This window comes from Dendrobates tinctorius, unplaced genomic scaffold, assembly GCF_039654945.1.
Source record: "Dendrobates tinctorius isolate UK_male_01 unplaced genomic scaffold, ASM3965494v1 ptg000201l, whole genome shotgun sequence".
In the NCBI taxonomy this organism is placed as follows: Eukaryota; Metazoa; Chordata; class Amphibia; order Anura; family Dendrobatidae; genus Dendrobates; species Dendrobates tinctorius.
The window spans coordinates 795,844-819,424 of record NW_027361868.1 but is presented as its reverse complement, the minus strand read 5'-3'; the positions used below and the strand labels follow the sequence as shown (position 1 = coordinate 819,424).

General features: G+C 45.6%; 1 long non-coding RNA gene across 1 annotated transcript; it reads left to right on the top strand.

Moving 5' to 3' along the window:
- The first annotated feature begins 217 nt into the window (after positions 1-217).
- LOC141056872 (uncharacterized) lies at positions 218-9,555 on the top strand. The gene is made up of 2 exons (XR_012221945.1): positions 218-279; positions 8,696-9,555. It is a non-coding gene; the product is annotated as an uncharacterized lncRNA (long non-coding RNA).
- The last annotated feature ends 14,026 nt before the right edge of the window (positions 9,556-23,581 follow it).

Genomic DNA, 23,581 nt, shown 5'->3' with positions numbered 1-23,581 from the left:
CTATGTATTCCTGGACCCCCTGATCATGTGACCTTTCCTATGTTCCAGCACTGTCTGATTCTGCAATCCACTATGTATTCCTGGAGCCCTGATCATGTGACCTTCTCTATGGTTCTGCCCAGTCTGATCTAGCTACACTCTCTATGATCCTGGAGGAGCTGAACCGGAAGTCCTTCCCTGATCCTCACCCGGAAGTGCAGGTGCTATGGTGCTATATCAGACCGCCCCTTCCTATGGTCGTGGCCTGAGTATCGTTTTTCTTCCCTGCATGGCTGCTTGGTATGCTCGGTCACTCTCTGTATTCTGTGCCCCTGCACTCTGCCCTGTCGTGCGTCTCTGCACACGCTCTGTGCTTGTACTCTGCCTCCTGTCTCGTGCCATGTCTCATGTTGTCTCTTGAGCCATGTTTGTCTTTGCCTTGCTTTGCCTTGTAGGACTTCCGCTGTTCTTTGCCTTTGCCTGTTTCGCCATGTCTGGTCTTTGCTATTCTGAGCCTTGTAGTGCTTCTCATGTTTCTTTTCTCTGCCTAGTTTTCCGTACTCTGTCCTATGGTGCTCTCTTGCACATTTCCATGCTAGTCTCAAGGTGTTCCCTTGACCCGGCTCTGGGCTTCGGCCTACACTCCGCTGCTAGCTCTGTTCTCGCTCTGACCTGGCTCTGTCTCTGCCTATGTTCCGCTCCGTGGTCCGTACCCTGTCTTGCCTTGTTTCTCGCCTAGCCTTGCCTTGTTTCTTGCTTTGCCTTGCCTTGTTTCTTTGTGTGCCCTTTGCATGCGCCTGGCCTTCCTAGCCTTCTGCTTGTGCCTCAGCCGTGCCCGCCCTAGCCGTTCCCGCCTGCTTGTGCCTCAGCCGTGCTCGTCGGTCAGTGACAGCTGCGTCGCCTGCTATGCCCCAGTCGGGTTCACTGTAGTCTTACCTGCCTGTTTGTGCTGCAGCCTGTCCAGCTAGCCAATGCCCCAGCCGTGCTCTCTATGCTTCCTTGCACCCATGCTGTCTCTGCACTGTGCTCTCCGTGCTTCTCTTAGCACGCGCAGGCCCTCGCCTGCCCCGTGGCATACCTCCCCCTGCTTCTGTAAAAGTACGCGCAAGCCTTGCCATGTCCCCTGTCGTGCCCACTCGCACGCACAGGTCCTAGCCTGTACTCTGTCCCTGACGTGTCCTCTGCACGCGCAGGACTCTGCTTTTATCCCTGACCCTGGCATTTCGCTCTGCACTCGCAGGACTCTGCCTTGAACCCTGACCCTGGCGTGTCTCTCTACAAGCGCAGGACTCTGCCTTGAACCTTGACCCTGGCGTGTCTCTCTGCACGTGCAGGACTCTGCCTTGAACCTGACCCTGGCGTGTCTCTCTGCACGTGTGGCGCCCATGAGGCTTGGTCGCCACAGAGGTGCTGCACCTCCTCCTGAGGTGTGGTGCCACACCATCCAGGTAAGTTGGAGGCTCCTGACCACGCTCCAACACGCATTCCACACAACACAGTAGTTCAGCAAAGCCACATTGCGGCTCCCTGCTTGGAGTGTAGCAGAGCACCTTTGGTGGCTCCCTGCTTGGAACACGAAACGTGCTGGGAGGTGGGTGGAGTTTAGAATACATAAAAGAGCGGGAAGGTTTAGGATTTCAGTAGGTCAGTCAGTAGGTCAGTCTGTGAGAGGAAGCCACTCAGAGAGGATTGAGGAAAGAGGATCCCTGAGAGAGAGGGATGGAGGAAGGAGGTGCTGCAGCAGACTTCAGTGACCTGGGTCTGCTGGCACGGGAAAGGAAAGGAGAAAGACATTGAACAGAAACCTGATCTTCCATGAGAAGGAGAGATTAGTACGGAACAAAGGAGTAAAAGGGAACAGAGGACGTGGGTTAGGAGAGAACCCTGCCTAGAAGTTCTAAGCGCAAGGCCGGGGCACGGTCCCCGAGGTTGTATGGGCACTAATGGTTCTGCAGCAGACACCGATGGAGTAGTGGGCTGTAAATGCACTACTCCCATCTAAGACTTGGGGGCACAACAGCAACATTGATAGTGAGCCGGGATTCAGGAGTAAGGAGTCCCCGAAGCAGGCTACAGCTGTCTGCCGTACAAATAGAGTTCTTGGGAACATCTGTCAGGAAGAACTTCAGTACTAGGAGATCTTCACACTTAAAGGCGCTATAAGAGGAGACGTCCAGAAAGGTATATGTTGGCGGAGCGTTGGAAGGGAGCACTCCATCTGACCTGGAGGTTGATCGAGCCTCTGGCCCGGAGGACACGGTACGGAGGCAGGCACGTGTGTGTACTACAGACTGTGAGTAAAGCATTGGAACTACAAGCCCTGGTGTTCTCCATTCACTCTTGCGCCAACACACCTGGTACCGCTACATCTGTGTACCAGCTTCTACACTCCCTGCACCTCTCAGCTACCCCTACATCTACACTGCCCTGGGACTACAGCTCCACCTGTGGGGAGCTTCACCATCTTGGCTGCAACACACCACCAGTCCCAGAGGATCTGCAGGCAGTGTCGGCTTAACATCTCACTTGCAGAACATCACAGGTAGCGTCACGAACTATTCCATTAACTACATTCCACCATTCAAATTCCCCCATTACTTGGGCGCCCAGGGCCACGGACCGGGTCACCGCTGCTGTGACACATCCCGCTGACACCGGCCCGGTACCGAGTACCCCATGGCCCTGGGAGGGCGACCCACACGTGCAGGACTCTGCCTTGAACCCTGACCCTGGCGTGTCTCTCTGCACGCGCAGGACTCTGCCATGTACCTTGTGCCTTGGCGTGTCTCTACACACGCACCCTGTGTTGTTTGTTGAACTTTGAACCCTGGCGTGTCCCCTACACATACACCTTGCTTTGAACCCTGGCGTGTCCCCTACACACGCACCCTGCCTTGCACCTTGCACTGGGCCCTGGTGTGCCCCTAGCACACACCCTGCCTGGTATCCTGCCTTGAACCTCGGCGAGTTCCCTAACAAGCACCATGCCTGGATATCTGTTGTGCCTCCTTGCCTGTACCCTGGTTTGCCGGATGCCCGGATCCTACCCATCACCATCATAGCTCTGGAACCTGATGACCTTGATGATTGTTGCCTGCTGTCCGGAGTCCGATGCCATTTTGACCCAGGAGTGCACCCATCTCCCTAGTGCACCTATCTCCTCTGTGCACCCATCTCCCTAGTGCAACCATCTCCTCAGTGCACCCATCTCCCCCGTGCAGCCATCTCCTCAGTGTACCCATCTCCCTAGTGCAGCCATCTCCCCCGTGCAGCCATATTCTCAGTGCACCCGTTTCCCCTGTGCATCCATCTCCCTAGTGCAGCCATCTCTTCAGTGCAGCCATCTCTTCAGTGCACCCATCTCCCTAGTGCACCCATCTCCCTAGTGCAGCCATCTTCTCATTGCATCCATCTCCCCAGTGCAGCCATCTCCTCAGTGCAGCCATCTCCCCAGTGCACCCATCTCATCTCCTCAGTGCACCCATCTCCCCCCAGCGCTGGGCTCATTCTCATCTCCCCCTCCCTCCCCGCTGGGCTCATTCTCATCTCCCCCCAGGCTCATACTCATCTCCCCACCTCCCTCCCCTCTGGGCTCATACTCATCTCCCCCCCACTCATACTCATCTCCCCCTGGGCTCATACTCATCTCCCATCACCCCCCCCGCGCACTCATCTTCCCCCCGGGGCTCAAGCTTATCTCTCCCCCCGGCTCATACACATCCCCCCGGGTTCATACTCATCTCCCCCTCAGGGCTCATACTCATCCCCCCCCGCTCATACTCATCTCCCCCACCCTCGGGCTCATACTCATCTCCCCCTCCCCCGGGCTCATACTCATCTCCCCCTCCCTGTATGCATAGCTGGGCTCACCTCACGCTTCCTGCATGTAATCACGTTTACCACTCCAGGCGCCGGCATTCTTCCTGTGTGCGTGAGCGGTCACGTGATACCGCTCATTAAGGTCATGAATATGGACGCCACGCCTTTGGGAGAGGAGTGGCGTCCATATTCATTACTGTAAGGAGCGGTATCATGTGACCGCTCACAAATACAGGAAGAATGCCGGCGCTGGAGACCATCGGAGCTGCAGGCACCGCTGGAGCCGAGGAGGTGAGTATGATGTCTTCAAGAGGGAATGGGAGGAGAGAAGAGGGGAGGGGAGGAGAAGGGAGCGGAGGGGAGGATCCGACCCAAACTTCTATTATAAAAAAAAAAACTTTGTCCAGGTTCCACCCCCCCGTCCCGCCCTAGGCACGTGCCTGCGGGTGCCTAGTGGCAAATATGGCCCTGGTTTTAATACTAGAGGTTAGGACCATCCTGATTGGGTTCACCTTGTCGCTGGTATAATAGATTTTACCCTTTTTTTTATCAAAAACAGTATTTATTAAGTTCCCTCTTATTTATATGAACTGTTGCTTTTTTCTTACTTACAGCAAGGAATGCTGTGTGTGATTGTCTGAGGATGCACATTCAGTTGAAACCAGCGGGTCCCATCTACGTCCTGGTCTGGGGTCCACCGGAGAATTCTTCGGTGTCCCAGTGGGCCAGTCCGACGCTGTACACAGTGCACCTAAAGTGCTGTATCAGCTCCGAACACTATGTTCTTCCAGGAGCCAAATCCTAAGACAAAGTCATCAATATCATTGTTCTGGATGATCCATTTAATGAGACACCCATCAAAACTGGTCCATTACATTACACTAACCTCACTCAATATGTTATGTAATCCTTCTTATGATGGGATCTTAGAAAGCTTTAATCCTTGAAGCAATGACCGTGTCTATAAATAGGGAACCAGAGGAAATCGTTCTCCTAGCCCTTATCATTTGGCATTTGGTTAAATCTTTTCTTACACCAGGGACAGGAACGCCTATATAAAAAGAGAAGTTCATTGCTTCTGGAAAACATCATCCATAGCTGGATTATCGCAGACAGAAGTGAACCTTTCCAGAATATGCACTGAATTTTTTATTACCCCAATGTACATTTAATATGAAGATGAACTATTTTTATCGTCTTCGCTGTTGCCCAGAACCAGACTATTGTAAGGAAAATTGTGACTGACAATGTAGGAAAATGGATAAAAATAGCAAATGAATTATTAGGATCAATGGTAATGTACTTGGAGATAAACCTGACGCTATATCAAGGAATTAAAGGGGCTGTCCACTCTCTTTTTTTGTTAGAAGGGTCTACTGTTTGGGTACTGCTGTAGAGGAGTATAATTAGCAGTTGTAATCTGCAGAAGAACCTGGTATCATATCTTTCTTTTCCCTACAGTGCCTCCGCAGGTAAAATAGGGCATTACACATCTAGTGTTACAATCAATGGACTATAATATATGAATATGATGAGTCCTCTGGAGTGAAAAACCCTGTATTTAGACACTTTATGACTACTAGTTAAGGTGCCTGAGAAGTGGGATCACCATCTAGAAACTTGTGTTTGAAAATCTGGCTTCCAAATAAATTCTCCTTAAAGAGTGTCTGTCATTTCAAGTAATTTTTCAGTATAAGCTGTCATGTGTGTGGATGAGGAATAACACTTTTCCTGGCTATTATGGTATATGTGTTGAATCTCCATGTATCAGAGGTTTTCTCCTTTGCAGACTCTATCTGAAATTTTTAGTTGTCTTTGGCCTAATGAGTGTAGACTAGCAGCTATAATTTCTGTCGCACACAGCTATGAGGGATTCCTGTTCTACTGTCTACATGAAGAATATGGTCAGAAGCAGTAGCGGCAGCAGCATAGAGGACATTATACAGCAGTATTGAGCAGTGTAGCTGTGGATCCAACACTAAAGTGAAATACATTTGCTAGAAGTTGCAGTACCATCTGCATGTGTGGCTGTTTGGTCACTCATAGGGGGCATAACCTGATGCCTCACTGCGCTGCCAGATTTTCCTGTTGTGACCAAGATGAATTTGAGCTTTTTTTTAGAGTAAATTAGTTCAGGAGGCAGAATAAGGGGAAGAAATGGCTCATCAGTGGAGAAAGAAACAGATTAAACAGATAAAGTTTATTATGTTTGTTTTTACTATGGATTTATGACAAGTTTATTGAAATTACAGTGATTATTTAAAATAATTTAATTAAAATGTGTTACTCTGGCCCCAAGGGGGGTGGAATGTATAGAAGGGGCAACATGTTCGCTTTGGTACACTGGGGTTGAGTTCAAATCCTACTAAGAACAACACCTTCAAGGAGTTTGTATGTTCTCCCCATGTTTGTGTCGGTTTCCCCTTGCATTCTCTACTTTCCTTCCACACCCCAAAGACATACTGAGAGGGAATTCAGATTGTGAGCCCCAAATGGGGACATTGGTCACAATGACTATAAGTGCTGCAGAATACAGTGGGTACGCAAAGTATTCAGAAGTTCAGAACCCTTTAAATTTTTCACTCTTTGTTTCATTGCAGCCATTTGGTAAAGATTCAAACAAGATCATTTTTTTTCTCCTTAATGTACACTTTGCACCCCATCTTGACTGAAAAAAAACAGAAATATAGACATTTTTGCAAATTTATTAAAATAGAAAAGCTGAAATATCACATGGTCATAAGTATTCAGACCCTTTGCACAGTATTGAGTCAAGAATGGTCACAGAGTTGTTCTGAAGCCACTCCTTTGTTATTTTAACTGTGTACTTAGGGTCATTGTCTTATTGGAAGGTGAACCTTCGGCCAAGTTCGAGGTCCAGAGCAGTCTGGAAGAGGTTTTCATCCAGGATATCTATGTACTTGGCCGCATTCAGGTTTCCTTCAATTGCAACCAGTCTTCCTGTCCCTGCAGCTGAAAAAAAAAAGCCATAGCATGATGCTGCCACCACCATGTTTCATTGTTGGGATTGTATTGGGCAGGTGATGAGCAGTTCTATCTTCATCTCATCAGACCGGAGAGAATCTTATTTATCATAATCTGGGAGTCCTTCATGTGTTTTTTAGCAAACTCTATGCGGGCTTTCATATGTCTGCCACTGAGGAGAGGCTTCTGTCGGGTCACTCTGCCATAAAGGCCCGACTGGTGGAGGGCTGCAGTGATAGGTGACTTTGTGGAACTTTCTCTCATCTAACTACTGTGTCTGTGGAGCTCAGCCACAGTGATCTTGGGGTTCTTCTTTACCTCTCTCACCAAGGCTCTTCTCCTACGATTGCTCAGTTTGGCTGGACGGCCAGGTCTAGGAAGACTTCTGGTGGTCCCAAGCTTCTTCCATTTAAGGATTAGGGAGGCCACTTTGCTCTTAGGAACCTTGAGTGCTGCAGAAATTCCTTTGTAACCTTGGCCAGATGTGTGCCTTGCCACAATTCTGTCTCTGAGCTCCTTGGCCAGTTCCTTTGACCTCATGATTCTCATTTGGTCTGACATGCACTGTGAGCTGTGAGGTCTTATATAGACAGGTGTGCGCCTTTACAAATCAAGTCCTATCAGTTTAATTAAACACAGCTGGACTCCAATGAAGGAGTAGAACCATCTCAAGGAGGATCACAAGGAAATGGACAGCATATGACTTAAATATGAGTGTCTGAGCAAAGGGTCTGAATACTTATGACCATGGGAAATTTCAGTTTTTATTTTTGCAATAAATTTGCAAAAATTTCTACATTTCTGTTTTTTTTCAGTCAAGATGGGGAGCAGAGTGTACATTAATGAGAAAAAAAATGAACTTGTTTGAATTTATCAAATGGCTGCAATGAAACAAAGAGTGAAAAATGTAAAGGTGTCTGAATACTTTCCGTACCCACTGTATATTCTAGCTATATTAAAAAAAAAAACTTGGTTGTGTAATTTTTCCTTCTCTTTTCCATATTATAATAGGTAACCAATAAAAACTTTTGGCAACAGATCCTAATTGCTTTGTAGCTCCTTAACGAAGGCAAAAAGGGGATTTTTGATGACTTCGCCTCCCATAACTTCAAAGAAATTGCCGATTCCGATGCCGCGTGTTCTGTTTACCGAGCCTCACACTTGTAAACTTGTTATCGGCTGATATTTGGTCTCTGGATTATTCCATCATTTTCATTTTATTATTTTCTTTTTAAGCCCTGCCATTCCTCTCCACCCATTTCCGTTCCAGTCTCTTTTCTTCTCGGCGTGTTGACATTGGACCAGAGAATCAGATAAGAATATGCTGAGAGAAATGTTTTCAAACTTAATTAGATGATTGAAAGTTTATTTTTTTATCGTTTATAATTCACCTAAAAAAATTAAAATGCACAAACTTAGGTTTTATTATAGCTTCTTAGATTGATGGTGGCCATATATATATTAGATGTATTTCTACCAAACCTGTTAATTTTGGATGTATCAGCAAAAATATTTAATGTGTTTGGGGACCTTCTGATAGCTCCCAACAAGAGACGTCTGGGGAGATAAGGCTCGAGACGCTCTATTTTATTTGCTTTTGTTCTTAGGTTTCATACATGTCTTCTATCTCTGTTTTTAATTGATAGAATATGTCCATTATATGAGGTGGGACCGATAAACAAAAAAAATATAAGACCTAAGACCCAAATATAAGAAGCAATACAAGACCCACATGTTTTTGATCCAATTTGCGGATTGAACTTATACCATTGAATGGCTCCATTAAAAAAAAATGGATACCACGCTATGTGTTGTCCAAGAAAAATGGAGACCACACTGAATATATCATGGACCAAAAATGGATGAAAATCGGATCCAGCATAGTGATAAAAAAACTTTCTTCTTCCTATAGGTATATTGGCGTCCCTGTTTCCTCACTGATGATTGCAGTCCTGGCAGTGTCTTCTCTGATGCTTCGCGGTATGCTTTCTATCCAACCATGATGATTGGCAGAAATATTTGAACGATGGCTTGTTAGCTGGCAGAGCAGTAGGATCAGTCAATGGACCAATTAGAGACAGACTTTGGCTGCCTATGGTCATGGACAAGGTCAACAGACCAATCAGAGACTGAGTTTGGCTGCCTATGGTCATGGACAAGGTCAACGGACCAATCAGAGACAGAGTTTGGCTGCCTATGGTCATTGACAAGGTCAACGGACCAATCAGAGACTGAGTTTGGCTGCCTACGGTTATGGACAAGGTCAACGGACCAATCAGAGACTGAGTTTGGCTGCCTATGGTCACAGACAACGCTCTCTTTAAAGTACAGTAATCCTTTGGCCATTACCATTTATAGTATGCATTACTACCAGGAAGATGAATTTTCTATGTTTCTGGCCCTGCTTGTTTGGATTACCCCTTCACTGTCTGACCTCTCTGTTGACTGCAGCTATTTACCGTACTTCTTAAACTTTGACCCAACTTCCCTAGACTACTTTTCTTGCTATAATTTTCTATTGTCCCTCTCTGGTTCTGACCCAGTACATTTATTTTATTTTCCCTTAACTTGCTCCATCGGCCAGCAGCTTTTCCATGGATGCAACCCCAGGTGTGAATATCGGATTCCCAAATGGTAGAGTGAAAGGTCAAAAAACAAGAATGCTCCTGAGACCAGTCTTCCAATGGAAGATTTTACGCTAGCTTCCCATTTCTGAGTCGATGGATTGCCAATAGGAAATTAGGACAGAATACCCCTTTATGTAAGCTTGTATATTCATCCAACTGTGACATTGGTAGAGTAATCTAACTAAAAATAACAAAACAGAAAACCTTCCCTAAATGTTAAAAATATATATAAAAAAAGACTAAGTCTGAAAATTGTGGCTGCAAAACCCATCAGCTCTCAGGATACTCTGGAGTCAGATGTCTGATTTTATCTCTTTAGAAAGCACTGGTAGACATGTGAGCTTACAGGAAAATCAACTGCATAGGAGATCTATTCCCACAGCCATAGCCAAAATCTGGGGCAGCGAGTTCCTTTTTCTTTTTTTTTTTCTGTTTAATCGGCCCTCCAAATGCAGTCTGGAAAATAAAACTTGAAAATTAGTCACAGCTGAAAAAATGAATAGGTAGGAGAGATAAAAGACTATTGAACAGACACATAGGAGACATTCAACCACAAAATAGCAAACCACACGCACAAAAAATATTAACAAAAAGATCCCCATAAGCAACTAAAACAAGGGGGAAAGGGGAGAATATGGATGAAAGATGAGCAGGAGACTATTATTCCACACTCTATTTCGTATATGATGAAAGCAGGAGCTGACGACATCATCGAACCCCCTGAAGAAGCGTAATGTAATGCTCCCCCAAGAGCTAGGCCTTATATTTCTAAGAGCTTGATAATCTTGATGTCATCTTGTTAACTTAAAATTTATAAATGGTAAAGCTGACCATAAATAGTAAGTATGTATTGACCAAATAATCGTATAGCTGTCTCTCCCAACCCCTCGCAATCCCCGTATACAAGGTGCTCCTGTGTTCTTTATGAGAGAGCCCCTGCCAGACTCCTCTACCTTCGACCAAAAGAATCAACAACTGAAATTCAGCAGGCTAGATCCTTCTCTCCTCCGACATCATCTGTTGGGGGACAGTTAAAAGGCTCCCATACACATCAAACAGTTGGCCAATTTTGATCGTTTCAGTTTAGTTTTAAGGTTCTGGATTTAGCGCAGGTAAGGACGTGGCTCCATTCCATTGAGCTGGACATTACATTTAAACAGCTTACCATTTGCTGGGTGTCCATGTTCGAGACCCGGTACTTCTAAGCCCTTATTCACAATGACATCACTATAACACATGGTAAGGCTTTAATAGTAGAGGTTAGGACCGTCCCGATTTTGGGTGCGCCTTGACGCTGTTGGCTTTTACGCTTTTGACTTTTAAGCTGTTGGCTTTTACGCTTTTTTTAAATCACAAACTGTGTTTACTAAGTACCCAATGTTATTTATATGAACTTTTACTTATTTACTTGTTTATTTTGTTTCTGTATTATGGCCAATGTGAACATGCTCCTATTTTGCATGCATACCAACTTACACTCCAGGGTACAGATTTTTGACCCTAGAAGCAATGTTTCCTTACATTTCCGTAAGTCAATATGACCACTGCCCATTTTAATTTTTATAGGCTCTTTGCTGCTTCATTCATATGGGGGACATTGAACCCCGGTTCTTGAGACTATAGAGGTCCCAGAGGTCTGACCCAATCCTACATTTATCCCCTATTTTGTGAAAGGATATTGGTGGGACAATCCATAGATGGACCGCGTAAACAAATGTTGACCATGCAAAAATTTGTCAGGGTACCGGGGCATTAATTTAACACGGTTGGCTTATTATCTGTGTTTATTTGACTGAAGCACGTTATATTTTTTTAGAGCTTGTTACATTTTTTAATTTTATTCATCTTGATGTATTATTGAGCTTCCATGCATTGTATACTGAGTTTCCATATAGTAAGTTATGCTTTATGTTTGTCCATGCCTTCACGTGCTGGATTATGGAATATTAATATGCTTTATTAATTTTGAATCCACACTGCCCTATTTCTTCTTTTTAATGGGTTTTACGGAGGGTTTTATGGGTTTTTGCTTACGGAGGGTTTTATGGGTTTTTGCTTTTGTGTGTAGATAAATTTTTGAAATAAAGATTGAGAGAGATATATTTGCTATATTTTATCCTCTTTGATCCATTATTCTACTTGGCGGTAATAGTCTCCTGCTAATGGAACTATGTTTAGAAGAGTTGAATTTTGAGTGTTTCCTAATCTACTTAGATTATATCATGATATTTTTTTCCCATCTTATCTGAACAACTGGAGAAGTTTGATCTGGTGCTGACCCGACTAGAACATCATCGGTTGAAGTTGAAACCAAGCAAATGTCACTTGTTCCGAGAAACTATCGAATACCTGGGTGGGACATGTGGTTAGCAAAGAGGGAGTCCAGCCTGTGAACTCAAAGGTATGGACAATGCAGCATTGGTCCGTGCCTTGCAATGTGGCAGAGCTCTGATGCTTCCTGGGTTTGGTCAGTTCAGTTACTACAAAAAATGTATTAAGGACTTTGCCAAAGTCACTGCATCTCTATATGCTTGGCTAACTGGTGAGGCTCCTGGTGCCACCAACAAAGAAATTAATATTATGAGAAGAAAAGGATCGAGCCTTCTAGGTATTGACGAAGCTGTTGACCTGTGCTCCTTTCCTGGTGTATGCTGATTTCACTAAGCAATTTGCTTGTATACTGATGGGAGCCTGAAGGGGCTGGGTGCTGTATTGACCCAACTTAAGGATGATCAGAAGCGAGTGACTGCGTATGACAGTCACTGAGAAATTTGCTGATCTCTTTATGGGGCAGAGTTCACCTTGTGGACTGACAACAATCCCTTAGTGTGCTTAGATACTGCCCAGCTAGGTGTTCAGGAGCAGTGTTGGATGGCCCAACTTAGTAAATATAACTATAAGGTGCGGCACCGTCCAGTTAGCACTGCAGCAACGTAAATCCCAATGCTCTATGTCGCCACCCTGTCGTGTCATGGATGAAGAATTTGAAGAAATTGAGGCCCCTAACTTTATGCTGCTAGATAAGGAAACCATCCAAGCTTACCATGGCTTGGGGACTGTCCTATTAAACAAGAAGAGCCAGCAACTGACTCGGGACTAGAGTGTACCGCTGAGGAATGGCACAACAAACAGAGTCAGGATGCCAAGTAGAGCAGATGAGAAGATGGATTTTGAGGTGGTACTATCCTGGCCCCAGAGAAAGAGAAGAACTGACTTTGAGGCAGAGAAAAAGCTGCTTCAACAGAGAGATCGGCTGGCCCTTCATGAAGGAGTGTTGTATAGGAAATTGAAACTACCAATTGAGTTAGCAAGCATTCACCTGGCAGTTTGTGCTCCCAATTCGTTAAGTAAAAACAGTATATGAATGGGTGCACAGAACACTTTGGTCCAGCAAAGATATTTGCATGGTTACAGAGGTTTTACTACTATCCTTTACTACAAGGCATGACCTTAGAAGTTTGCAAAAGTTGTCCAAGCTGTAATTTGTCAAAAACTAGGGAGCAACAGGCCCCTGTGGGGACGGTGGAAACTACTTACCCACTACAGTTAGTGTGAATGGATTACCTGACAGTCAAAAAGTCTTAACAATACCTCCAGTACCTGGTGGTCATGGTGGCTCACTTCACTAAGCTAGCTGTAGAAGTCCCCATGAGAGATCAAACAGCAGAATTTGCTGCATAAGTACTATGGAAGAAATTCATCCTTCCTTACGGATGCCATACTCTACTACACTTAAATCAAGGGTCTTGCTTTGAAGGTAGGGTGATTGAACAATTATGCCGGTTATATGGAATATGCAAGACACTGACCACTCCCTACCATCCTCAGGGTAGCAGCTCATGTAAACACCTGAATTGAACTGTATTGCAACTCTTGAAGAAGAAAAAAGATAGCCTGAATACATTGCTGAACTCGTCTCGGTGTATAACCACACAGTACTCTCCACCACTAGATACTCGGCCTTCTATTGATGTTTGGAAGAAACAAGAGATGATGTTTTCTCAACATGGTTTTACAGGAGAATGAATATGATGGAGATTGGATGCCATAGACCTGGATGGAAGGCCATCGCAGTAAGGAACAGCAAATGTATAATTTGGTGGCCCAGAGACTCAGCACACACTCACTAACAGTTAATAGGAAACTGCCACTGCCACTGCTGGTAGGAGACAATGTCATTGTATGCAACCAGACAGCTCGAAGAGCCGGGAAGTTACAGCATTGATGGGAGTCTAGTCTCTATGAAGCGATGAGGCAACCTAATTCAACAGTACCGGTATTCAAGGTCAAACATGAGGGTGCTTTAGAGGTCAGAAGGATGGTTCACAAAAATATGCTACGGCCTTGTACATTTGAGAGCAGACCTACACCAGCAGCGATAGTTGATCCACCGACAACAGAGAGAACACCGGAGGATGACAACAGATAGGTATCACCGGGGAGACCACCCATCCAAGCACAGAGAAGTTCTCCTAGCCGTGTCACTGTCAACTTTCCAACTTTGGCAGATTGCCTTCCAGATTTGAGGACTACATCATCAACACACAGGTTGCCAGAACAGCAACCCAGAAATGGGGGACGAAGGTGTAACACATGGCAAGGGAGCTGCAATATCTAGACATTACTGGAGAATATGCAAGAAAGATGCACCTACAGAGACCAGTATACAGAGCCAAAACCTCCATGTAGTGCTCAGTAGTGCTTCCCTCAGGAATTTTCCTGTGAGGGAAGATTTTGTAAGGTGCACGGGTCAAGGTGTGTGTCCTGAAGAACAGAGAGAAAGAAAGAAAGAGAGGAACTGAAGGAATTACAGCAACTGGTGGAGGCAGCAGCCACCCTGGAAGTGTCAGAGAGCTGGAGACAGACTATGACTGCTCCCTGAAGACGACAGCCAGGCAGAGTGACCAGGTACGGAAAGAAACTGTATAGCACCAAAGGAATCCAGCAACCAGGGCCTGCACCAATGAAGAGCATACAGTTATGGCCAAAAGTATTGACACCCCTGCAATTCTGTCAGATAATACTCAGTTTCTTCCTGAAAATGATTGCAAACACAAATTCTTTGGTATTATTATCTTCATTTAATTTGTCTTAAATGAAAAAACACAAAAAGAATTGTCCTAAAGCCAAATTGGATATAATTCCACACCAAACATAAAAAAGAGGGTGGACAAAAGTATTGGCACTGTTCGAAAAATCATGTGATGCTTCTCTAATTTGTGTAATTAACAGCACCTGTAACTTACCTGTGGCACCTAACAGGTGTTGGCAATAACTAAATCACACTTGCAGCCAGTTGACATGGATTAAAGTTGACTCAACCTCTGTCCTGTGTCCTTGTGTGTACCACATTGAGCATGGAGAAAAGAAAGAAGACCAAAGACCTGTCTGAGGACTTGAGAAACCAAATTGTGAGGAAGCATGAGCAATCTCAAGGCTACAAGTCCATCTCCAAAGACCTGAATGTTCCTGTGTCTACCGTGCACAGTGTCATCAAGAAGTTTAAAGCCCATGGCACTGTGGCTAACCTCCCTAGATGTGGACAGAAAAGAAAAATTCACAAGAGATTTCAATGAAAGATTGTGCGGATGTTGGATAAAGAACCTCGACTAACATCCAAACAAGTTCAAGCTGCCGTGCAGTCCGAAGGTACAACAGTGTCAACCCGTACTATCCGTCGGCGTCTGAATGAAAAGGGACTGTATGGTAGGAGACCCAGGAAGACCCCACTTCTCACCCCGAGACATAAAAAAGCCAGGCTGGAGTTTGCCAAAACTTACATGAAAAAGCCTAAAACGTTTTGGAAGAATGCTCTCTGGTCAGATGAGACAAAAGTAGAGCTTTTTGGGCAAAAGCATCAACATAGAGTTTACAGGAGAAAAAAAGAGGCATTCAAAGAAAAAAACACGGTCCCTACAGTCAAACATGGCAGAGGTTCCCTGATGTTTTGGGGTTGCTTTGCTGCCTCTAGCACTGGACTGCTTGACCGTGTGCATGGCATTATGAAGTCTGAAGACTATCAACAAATTTTGCAGCATAATGTAGGGCCCAGTGTGAGAAAGCTGGGTCTCCCTCAGAGGTCATGGGTCTTCCAGCAGGACAATGACCCAAAACATACTTCAAAAAGCACTAGAAAATGGTTTGAGAGAAAGCACTGGGGACTTCTAAGGTGGCCAGCAATGAGTCCAGACCTGAATCCCATAGAACCCCTGTAGAGAGATCTAAAAATGGCAGTTTGGAGAAGGCACCCTTCAAATATCAGGGACCTGGAGCAGTTTGCCAGAGAAGAATGGTCTAAAATTCCAGCAGAGCATTGTAAGAAACTCATTGATGGTTACCGGAAGCGGTTGGTCGCAGTTATTTTGGCTAAAGGTTGTGCAACCAAGTATTAGGCTGAGGGTGCCAATACTTTTGTCTGGCCCATTTTTGGAGTTTTGTGTGAAATTATCAATGTTTTGCTTTTTGCTTCATTCTCTTTTGTGTTTTTTCATTTAAGACAAATTAAATGAAGATAATAATACCAAAGAATTTGTGTTTGCAATCATTTTCAGGAAGAAACTGAGTAATATCTGACAAAATTGCAGGGGTGTCAATACTTTTGGCCACAACTGTATGTGCAAGTTGCAGAGCAGGACAAAAGAACACCACTCTCAGAGGCCATAGCAGCAAGATCCGGAACCCCAGGGTCCATCACCTGTGCCCGCAAGTATTAAGAGACTGATTGATTATTGGCATTGTGGCCTGCTGACCCTATTCACAACACATCCTGTTTAAAAGAGTGCAACCTTACACTTGCTATTTTCCTTATTGCCTATATTTGCTGCATTTTTCCTGATTTCAACTAAGTAAAACATTATTGCAATCCTATCCTCCACCTGTATCTCACAAACTTATTGATTTGAATGTTAATTGTGTAATACTTCATTTCTCCTGTGGTGGAGCTGCAGGAAAACTGCCAAGTTGACTTGCAGGATTACAGCTGATCAATGGAGGTCACAACAGTGGCACAACCTGTGAACTTTATTTTTGCAGAAAAAAATATAATTATCCACATAGACAGCACAGCTTTATTTAATCCTAGCTGAAGAGCTCGGCGCTGCCCGGGCATAGTAACTAACTACGGTTAGTTATAACAAATTATGATGATAATATCTATATATATATAAAGCTGAGTGTATAGCCCCGCCCACTCTGCATAGCCACATTCACTATAATATCCCACATCATCCCGTCAGCCAGAGCTTCCGGACTACTACCCCTAATATCCCACATCATCCCGTCAGCCAGAGCCACCGGACTACTACCCCATATATCCCACATCATCCTGTCAGCCAGAGCCACCGGACTACTACCCCTAATATCCCACATCATCCCGTCACATCCGCCGGACTACTACCCCTAATATCCCACATCATCCTGTCAGCCAGAGCCACAGGACTACTACCCCTAATATCCCACATCATCCCGTCAGCCAGAGCTACCGGACTACTACTCCAAATATCCCACATCATTCCATCAGAGCCACCGGACTACTACCCCTAATGTCCCACATCATCCCGTCAGAGCCACCAGACTACTACCCCTAATATCCCGCATCATCCTGTCAGCCAGAGCCACCGGACTACTCCCCCTAATATCCCACATCATCCCGTCAGCCAGAGCCACCGGACTACTATCATTAATATCCCACATCATCCCGTCACAGCCGCCGGACTACTACCCCTAATATCCCACATCATTCCATCAGAGCCACCGGACTACTACCACTAATATCCCACATCATCCCGTCAGAGCCACCAGACTACTACCCCTAATATCCTGCATAATCCTGTCAGCCAGAGCCACCGGACTACTCCCCCTAATATCCCACATCATCCCGTCAGCCAGAGCAACCGGACTACTACCCCTAATATCACACATCATCCCGTCAGCCAGAGCCACCGGACTACTACTCCTAATATCCCACATCATCCCATCAGCCAGAGCTACCGGACTACTACCCCTAATATCCCACATCATCCCGTCAGCCAGAGTCACCGGACTACTACCACTAATATCCCACTTCATCCCGTCAGCCAGAGTCACCGGACTACTACCACTAATATCCCTCATCATCCCGTCAGCCAGAGCCACCGGACTACTACCACTAATATCCCACATCATCACGTCAGCCAGAGCCACCGGACTACTACCACTAATATCCCACATCATCCCATCAGCCAGAGCCACCGGACTACTACCCCTAATATCCCACATCATCCCGTCAGCCAGAGCCACCGGACTACTACTCCTAATATCCCACATCATCCCGTCAGAGCCACCGGACTACTACCCCTAATATCCCACATCATCCCGTCAGCCAGAGCCACCGGACTACTACCCCTAATATCCCACATCATCCCGTCAGCCAGAGCCACCGGACTACTACCCCTAATATCCCACATCATCTCATCAGCCAGAGCCACCGGACTACTACCACTAATATCCCATATCATCCCATCAGCCAGAGCCACCGGACTACTACCCCTAATATCCCACATCATCTCGTCAGCCAGAGCCACCGGACTACTACCACTAATATCCCACATCATCCCGTCAGCCAGAGTCACCGGACTACTACCACTAATATCCCACTTCATCCCGTCAGCCAGAGTCACCGGACTACTACCACTAATATCCCTCATCATCCCGTCAGCCAGAGCCACCGGACTACTACCACTAATATCCCACATCATCACGTCAGCCAGAGCCACCGGACTACTACCACTAATATCCCACATCATCCCATCAGCCAGAGCCACCGGACTACTACCCCTAATATCCCACATCATCCCGTCAGCCAGAGCCACCGGACTACTACTCCTAATATCCCACATCATCCCGTCAGAGCCACCGGACTACTACCCCTAATATCCCACATCATCCCGTCAGCCAGAGCCACCGGACTACTACCCCTAATATCCCACATCATCCCGTCAGCCAGAGCCACCGGACTACTACCCCTAATATCCCACATCATCTCGTCAGCCAGAGCCACCGGACTACTACCACTAATATCCCATATCATCCCATCAGCCAGAGCCACCGGACTACTACCCCTAATATCCCACATCATCTCGTCAGCCAGAGCCACCGGACTACTACCACTAATATCCCATATCATCCCATCAGCCTGGGGTCTGAACCAGAGTGCTGAGTGGAACGGTCCTAACTTCCACACCGGGGATCCCTTTAAGAGAGGCCTGGCGTCAGAACCAGAGTGCTGAGTGGATTTGCCCTGACTTCCATACCAATGATCCCTTTAATAGAACCCTGGGGTGAGAATCAGAGCGCAGAGGGATTTACTTTAACTTTCTTACCAGAGATCCCTTTAAGAAAGCCTGGGATCAGAACCAGAGTGCTGAGTGGATTTGCCCTGACTTCCATACCAATGATCCCTTTAATAGAACCCTGGGGTGAGAATCAGAGCGCTGAGGGATTTACTTTAACTTTCTTACCAGAGATCCCTTTAAGAAAGCCTGGGATCAGAACCAGAGCGCTGAGTGGATTTGTCCTGACTTGCATACCAATGATCCCTTTAATAGAACCCTTGGGTCAGAATCAGAGCGCTGAGGGATTTGCCCTAACTTCTGTACAGGAGATCCCTTTAAGGGAGCCTTGGGTCAGTACCAGAGCATTTGAAGGCAATTGCCCTGACTTCCATACCGGGGATCCCTTTAAGAGAGGACTGGGGTCAGTACCAAAGTGCAGATTGTATTTGCCCTCACTTCCATACTGGGGATCCCTTTAAGAGGGGCCTTGGGTCAGAACCAGAGCGCTGAGTGGATTTGCCCTAACTTCCATACCGGGGATCCCTTTAAGAAAGCCTGGGATCAGAACCAGAGTGCTGGATGTATTTGCCTTGACTTGCATACCAATGATCCCTTTAATAGAACCCTGGGGTCAGAATCCGAGAGCTGAGGGATTTGCCCTAACTTCCGTACAGGAGATCCCTTTAAGAGAGCCTGGGGTCAGTACCAGAGCATTTGAAGGCAATTGCCCTGACTTCCATACCGAGGATCCCTTTAAGAAAGGCCTGGGGTCAGTACCAAAACGCTGAGTGGATTTGCCCTATCTTGCATACCATTGATCCTCGGGAGGGGGGATTCATTTCTGTAATATACTCACTGCTCCTTTCTGGGGGGCAGACAATGGCTGGGAGCTTATGTTCCTGGGGATGCTAGATTTCTCCCACCATGTCAGTGTCTGCTGAGGTGTTGTCAAGTGGGAAAACTTGCTCATAGCAACCAATCACAGCTCAGCTACTTTTAACCAGCTCTGGTGAAATGAGAGATGCTTAGTGATTGGTTGCAGAGAAAACTGTTGATCATAGCAACCAATCACAGCTGAGCTTCTTTTGAACAGCTCTGGTGAAATGAAAGAGGCTTCGTGATTGGTTGGTGATACACACATACATACATTCATTTTTACATAGAGAGATTGAAGAGCCCCTATGATAAAATTCACAAAAATGTAAAAGAATTTAACATATATTCCACAAGAAGTAAATATAAAGGAAAATGACAGGGACAATAGTGTGTTCAGAATATTTTTAAGTGTGAAAATCATAAAATACAACTAAAAAGTAAAATTTGTGAAATTACCCAAAAAAGATCACTTCACACCTAGAAGTAAACATGTAAAACTATGGAAAATGTAATACTTCCAAGGTGCTTAGAGGCGGGACTGATGTTATAGCCCTGTACTGATGCATTTGTCATGCTTCTACTTTCAAGTTCCCCGTAATTGGCTCTCGATCTGTTTTAAATCCTTCCACCTGAAAAAGCAATAATATTACACACCCCGAATACATGTCAGCAAATCTTCCACGGAAAATCACAGCTCAAATACGGAATGTTGGTCAACGGTGACTATATCCTATTATGTCTAAAGAGACTCTGGGGACAGAAATAGGCAAAATAATTCCAATACTTGAATATTTGTGATGGGCATGTTTAGAAAAGTTAGTGGGTTGGAGGAAACTGAGTAGTAGTAGAATTTTCTCAGTGCAAACAATTACTGACTTTGGGGTCCAACCACTGGGACCCCCATAGATAGGCAGAACATGAAACTTTTATCCCCTTAAGAATGGAGCAGCAGTGCTCAAGTCTGACTGCCGCTCAATTCATGGGGCTGCCGAGCGATGCACTCTACTTTTACCGGCAGCGCCATAGAGAATAAATAGACTGTTGGTGAGGTGTCCAACCTGCTACTCCATAAAAATTTCCCAATCTATCAATCTCTCCAATGGAAAGCAGCAAACTTTTACTTATCTTGTTTCCACTGGTCAACCTCTATTTAAGAATAGTTTCCTTCCTTGAGAACCACGAGAGCCATATGTGCCACCATCTTCCCATTCAGTCTAATTCTGGCTAGGGATAAAGGTTTGGATTAGGAGAACATATCAGGTTGGATCCTAGAGGTGATGTCTCCAGTTCTTAAGGCACTGATGCCATGATTGTCTTAGCTAGGACATCACATTTAAATTATACATTTTTGCCACCCTTACATCTAAAGCTGTGTGTTAGGAACGGCGGAACGCACTAAATAAAAATAAATAATAAAGTGCGTTCGCCGCTCGGGGTCCACTGTGCAGTAGGTGTTACACCGCTGCTAGGTAATGACAGACGAGCAATATGGCGGTATAATGCGCACGGGTTCAACTTCACCCGAAGTGCGCAAAGCGGGCTCTGTTCACACACAGAGGCGCCGCAACAAAAACATACAAAAAGGCTGAGCCTGTTAGTGTCACAGACCACAGGGAAATGCACACACGGTATCAGGTCACAGGAGCAGGACCCAAGGCAGAGGAGCTGCATCCGTCTAGACCTACTGTGTGTGCGGCGTCGCTACTGCGGATGCCAAAGAGGACTGCAACTGCAGCGCGGCGTAGGACACTGCCACTAGTCGACAAATCTAGGAAGCAGGCGCAATGTCGGATGCTAGAGAAGAGATGTGGTGTGCACATTGGCCTAAGGCTTGCCACTGATTGGCGCTGACTGCTGCACTAATTCCCTATCCACATACAAAATATCAGAGGGAAGGGGTTTCAAATGAGTCAGTCACCAGAGTTATACATCCATCACCATTCACACATTTAGCTTGAAAAATCTATACTAGCGCATGGCCGAACGGTCATGCACGCTTTTTATAGCCGTGCAGGACCTTCCAGATCTCCGAGATGGACCAATGAGATCTGGAGCAGGACCTGGGCACATGACTCCCAATCTCCAATGGGAGATCGTCTCGTGAGCATGCCCAGTAGGAGCACAGAGGAATTTAGTCTCTGGAGAGGTCTGTTGCAAAGTAATCTTCTCTGCAGTAGATAGACAGCAGGAGACCGCAGATTGTGAGGCTCTGGATTCCTGCAGAGCAGACGCAGAAACCTGACGCCTAACATTATGTCCTTCCTTAAAGGAAACTTGTCATCAGATTTTAGTGTCTGAACGGATGACACCACCTTTTACATCTCCTCTGCTGCATTCTACATAGTCATCTCCTGACTCCCCTTTACACTCCCTGTACACATAGTCATCTCCTGACTCCCCTTTACACTCCCTGTACACATAGTCATCTCCTGACTACCCATTTGTACCCCCTGTATACCACCAAAAATGCCTTTTGAATTTCTCCCGCGATGTATGTAAATCAGATAGTCTGGTCATTGCTGCCACATGTGTCCCTTCTCTCCGCTCCTAATGGCCATCCTACAGCTTTGATTGTTGTGGATGATGTGTCCTGCTTCATCCACAAAGCCCAACAAAATCATGTGTCTGTTCAGTAGCATCACTGGCTCGTGCAGGCGCACTTTGCTGTGTATAAGTACAAGGTTTTCAGGGCTCAGAGACATTGCCGAGGTGAGACCGGCCACCACTGAGTAAGATACATAAGTGGAAGCATCTTGACTGGACCAAGAAATAACTGAAGACAGATTGTTCAAAGACAGATTGTTCAAAGGTTTTATGGACTGACGAGATGAGAATAACTATTGACGGACCATATTGATGGGCACAGAGCTCCACTTCTACTCAGACACCAGCGAGATGGAGGCGAGGTAATGCTTTGGGCTGGGATTATAAAAGATGAGCTAGTTGGACTTTTTCTGGTTGAAAATGGACTCAAAATCAATTCCCGAACTTACTGACAGTTTGAAGACACTTTACTGTATTCAATCACTGGTACAAGGAAAAGCTTGCGTCTTTTAGTTTTTTGTAGGACAAGGTTCCATCACATCATCAGAGCCTCCACTGCTCGGTGCCTTAAAAGTGAAAGAATAATGACCCAGGCCCGTCCTTCACCAATCTAAACCATACTGAGAACTTGTGGTCCTTCTTACACGAAAGATTTACAGTGAAGGAGAACAGTCATCTCCATGATCAGTGTCTGGGGCTGTGGTTGGTGCTGCCCAAAAAAACATCAACAGATGAAGAAACTGATAGACTCCATGGATGGAGCTTATGACTGTTATTGAGAAGAAGGACGGCCATATTAGTATGTATATATATTACTATATTGGTGACTGATACACTTTTTGAAATGTCAGTAATGTATTTTTGTACATTTTGAGCTGTTTGGTTCTTATTCTCAGTGTAACAAATGAAAAATTTACATTTTTCATTTAGTTATCTAATTTTATTATTATTATACATTTATATAGCGCCATTTATTCCATGGCGCATTACATGTGAAAAGGGGAAATATAGACAAGTACAATAAACATGAGCAAGACAAGGGACACACAAAGTACCGAAGGAGAGAGGACCCTGCCCGCAAGGGCTCACAGTCTACAGGGATGGGTGAGGATACACTAGGAGAGGGTAGAGCTGGTTGTGCAGTGGTTCAGTAGACTGAGGATCATTGCAGGCTGTAGGCTTGTCGGAACAGGTGGGTCTTCAGGTTCTTCGTGAAGGTTTCCGTTGTTGGTGAGAGTCTGATGTGTTGTGGCAGAGAGTTCCAGAGTATGGGGCAAGCACGGGAGAAGTCTTGTATGCGGTTGTGGGAAGAAGAGATAAGGGGGGAGTAGAGAAGGAGATCTTGATAGGATCGTAGGTTGCGTGCAGGTATGTACCGGGAGATGAGGTCACAGATGTATAGAGGAGACATACATTTTGTCCTGAGAAACACAAAACCGC